At 53.1% G+C, this 3,726-nt stretch overlaps 1 long non-coding RNA gene across 1 annotated transcript; it reads right to left on the bottom strand.

The window, feature by feature from the left end:
* Positions 1 to 391: 391 nt before the first annotated feature.
* LOC113941606 lies at positions 392 to 3,476 on the bottom strand. Its single transcript, XR_003525718.1, has 3 exons — positions 3,359 to 3,476; positions 1,822 to 1,919; positions 392 to 1,625 (listed from the first exon to the last, which is right to left on the bottom strand). It is a non-coding gene; the product is annotated as an uncharacterized LOC113941606 (long non-coding RNA).
* Positions 3,477 to 3,726: the final 250 nt, after the last annotated feature.

The raw sequence follows: 3,726 nt of genomic DNA, 5'->3' as shown, positions 1-3,726 counted from the left end.
CAAAGCGTGGCTGGGATGACCTGGGGGGTGCAGGAGGACAAAAAAAATTAAATACATCGGGAGTTTTACCTTGTGGAGGAGAAATATCCAGAGGATGGAGCTCACCGATCACGGTGCATAGGGATAAATAGGGATAAATAGGGATAAATAGTCACTGAAGGCTGGAAGGGCCCTAAAACAGCCCAATATTACCCCAAATCCTCCAGCAATGTAGTTGTGAGTCTCCAAATCTGCAGGGCAGGACCATTTCTCCTTGGGAAGCTTCTCCACTGGGACTCAGGCAGGTTTTGCTCTTCTCCCTCATCACTCCCAGCCCCCATGGAACCCATTCCCAAGGTGTTTCTATCCACAAATTGCTTTATTTTTGACAAACCAGGCTCCAACTCAGGGGTTTTATTCTGTATTAAGTTGCTACATATTTTATTTTCTTGTTAATCCACGCAGCAATGCCACAATCATCCTTCAAACACATAAAAGGCTCCTCTCGCTGTACAACACTTTCCTGAACACGTGTTAGAGGTGGAAAAGGTACCATTAACACTTAAAAAAAAAAAAAATTACAAAGATACATTGCAAAAACTCAAAGGGAGGGAGAAAGTCAGAGTCTTAGTTCACATCGAGGTATAAAATTGATATTGCTGGTTTAGCCTGGGAGGAAAGAGGTTTTTCCAGGTGGTGGTGGTAACAGTGCCAGCCTGGTTTCACCAGGATAATGTGCTGGCACCACTGGAAGATGGATTTGGAAAATAAAATCCTCTTTATTTCTGCCTCCTCCTCCTCCTCCTCCTGTCTCCCTCCCTTTCCATCCAGCATCCCTTGAGATGCCCCCAACTATCCCTGCGAGTGCTATTTGGCATTTACAGCTACCCAGAGAGGTTTGACATCATGATTTCCTTAAAAATCCCTAATATTAGTGCAAATTAGAAAAGGGGGAGGGAGGGGGTGACGCCACCAGATGCAGGTTTGGGGAACACACGGAAAAATGCCATTTACTCCTGTGCTGTAAATCCACCAGGTCAGGGTTAAACCCCCCCAAAATCTCAGTCAACACTTTGGATTTACGAAAACTTCCCATCACCCGCGAATTATTGCAATAGAAATGTGCTTTTCTTAAGGGGAAAAAAAAAAAAAAAGAAAAAAAAAAAGAGGAATTATAACTGTTGGTGCTCTCCTGCCACCGAGCAGCGGGTCCTCTGTGTGGGTGTCCCCAGACTCGGCCCCAAATTCCTGCTCTGGAACACCTGTAGCCCTCACTGTGCTGCTCATGGATTTCCTCTCTCTCTCTCTTCTTTTTTTTTTTTTCCCCCTGTTTTTCCCTGTGTTTTCCAGGGATTTGAGGTTTTGGCTGAAGCTGCCACCAGCCAGAGCCTTGCTGGGAAGAGCCCCAGGTGCCGAGGAGGAACCTCCCGGGGACGCTGCGCAGGTGAAGGCACGGGAGGATGGGCTGGCTCAGAGCTGGAGCGATCCAGGCGGACGCTGGGAATGTGCTGGGAATGCTGGGGCTTTGGGATTTGGTACAGTACATCCTACAGGCACATGGCTCTGCTGAAGGGTCTCACATCGCAGTCGGACCTTCCGAGATCTCCTCCAGCCTCTGCTTGATCATCACCCGGAGGATGGTGTATCTGGAGAGGCACAGCACAGGGAAAGAGGAATTTTCAGCAGTGAGATGGCCAAGAAAACCCTGGAATGACACAAACCCCAATGGCTCTTGCACACATCAGGGGTGCAGGGCTGCACAAAGGAATTTCTGGGACCAAACAGCCCCCCAGCAATGTCCTTCCCTCTCACATCCCCCCTCGGGCCACCAGCCTGACGTACTTCTGCATCAGCTTCTTCACTTCACGATCCTCCTCCTCCTCCAGCTTCTGGATGAAGCTCCTGAGGATGGGCATCTCAAACTTGATGTACTGAGCGACCTGGATGGGAGAGGAACGGCAAGAAAGGTGATGAAGAGGGCGATGAACCCACCCTGCGAGGCCGAAGGCAGCGTCCTCTCCCTGGATTTTAGTCAAGGATTCCCCAGTTTTTGCAAGAATCCTAAAAAAAAGGGATGTTTCCTCTGCTCAGTGTGAACATTAACTCGTGCAAATGAGTAAGTGCTGGATAATTACCGGGACAATCTCTCCCCCCTCTCCATTAATTAATTAATTAATTAATTTTTATTTATTTATTTTAATTTACCCACTGGCTGGAAGACGTGGCTCGATCAGTCAGAGCCCTGAGCATCCCCAGCGTCGCAGAGAGCTGATTAAGCCCAAATATACCCCAAAAGTGCCTCGCTTGAGCTGGGATTTCGGAGCAGAGTAGCCCTGGGAAGCCGGCAGATGGCACAGTGGAGCTTTCCCGGCTGGAAAAACACCAATTCCGCCACAGGCTGCGCTGAAATCGCTCTCCCGTGAGCAGATTTGGGATGACACAATAGGGCCGGGGGCGTTGGCTCTGGGTTGGAATTGGAAGCTGCTCTTTGAGCACAAAACGAGGCTTTTCCCATCAAATGGGGAGTTTTCACGGCAAGATGCAGGAGCAAAGCAATTCCTGCAGTCCCAGCACATGGAGACATCCGTTCATCGGGAAGAAATTCTTCCCTGGGAGGGTGGTCACAAGCTGGGGTGGAATTCCCAGAGAAGCTGTGGCTGCCCCTGGATCCCTGGAAGTGTCCAAGGCCAGAACAACCTGGGCTAGTGGAAGGTGTCCCTGCCCATGGCAGGGGGTGGAATGGGATGAGCTTTAAGGTCTCTCCAACCTAAACCATTCCATGATTCCATGATTCTATGAGAAGGCAGCAGACCCAGCCTGCCTGCAATCTCCTCAACCCCAAAACACAGCCCTTCCTAAGAAAAAAATCCAGTGATGCCAATGTTGGAGCAAGTCCAGAGGAGGCCACGGAGCTGCTCCAAGGGCTGGAGCCCCTCTGCCCTGGAGCCAGGCTGGGAGAGCTGGGGGGGTTCACCTGGAGAGGAGAAGGCTCCAGGGAGAGCTGAGAGCTCCTTCCAGAGCCTAAAGGGGCTCCAAGAGCTGGAGAGGGACTGGGGACAAGGGATGGAGGGACAGGACACAGGGAATGGCTTCCCAGTGCCAGAGGGCAGGGAGAGATGGGATATTGGGAAGGAATTGTTGGCTGTGAGAGTGGGGAGGGGCTGGGATGGAACTCCCAGAGAAGCTGTGGCTGCCCCTGGATCCCTGGAAGTGTCCAAGGCCAGGTTGGAGCAACCTGGGCTAGTGGAAGTTGTCCCTGCCCATGGCAGGGGGTGGGTGGGTTTGAGGTCCCTTCCAACCCAAACCACTCCATGACTCTGTGATCCCCCAGTTTTCCCAAGCCCCCCCAGGAGCGACGACCCCGTGCCGGCTCACTCACGTCATAGGTGACCTCCTCCACCTGGTCCTTCTCCATGAGGAAAACCTTGGAGACCTGTTCACAGGGGCCCTGCAGCACACGGGCGATCAGGGGGTAGTCGCTGCCCCGCAGCTTCTGCTTCTCTGCAAGGCCAAAACCCTGGGGTTGGGCCCAGCACTCGGGGGGCACTGCCCAGGGCACAGGGGGCACTGCCTGGGACACGGGGGGCACTGCCCAGGACATGAGGGGCACTTCCTGGGACATGGGGTCACTGCCTGGGACATGGGGTCACTGCCCGGGACAGGGGGGGCACTGCCTGGGACATGGAGGGCACTGCCCAGGACACGGGGGGCACTGCCCAGAACACGGGGGGCACTGCCCGGGACAGG

This window comes from Corapipo altera, unplaced genomic scaffold, assembly GCF_003945725.1.
Source record: "Corapipo altera isolate COAL_440 unplaced genomic scaffold, ASM394572v1 94349, whole genome shotgun sequence".
Classification (NCBI taxonomy): domain Eukaryota; kingdom Metazoa; phylum Chordata; class Aves; order Passeriformes; family Pipridae; genus Corapipo; species Corapipo altera.
The sequence above is the reverse complement of the archived record's forward strand: the minus strand, read 5'-3'. Positions and strand labels throughout refer to the sequence as shown.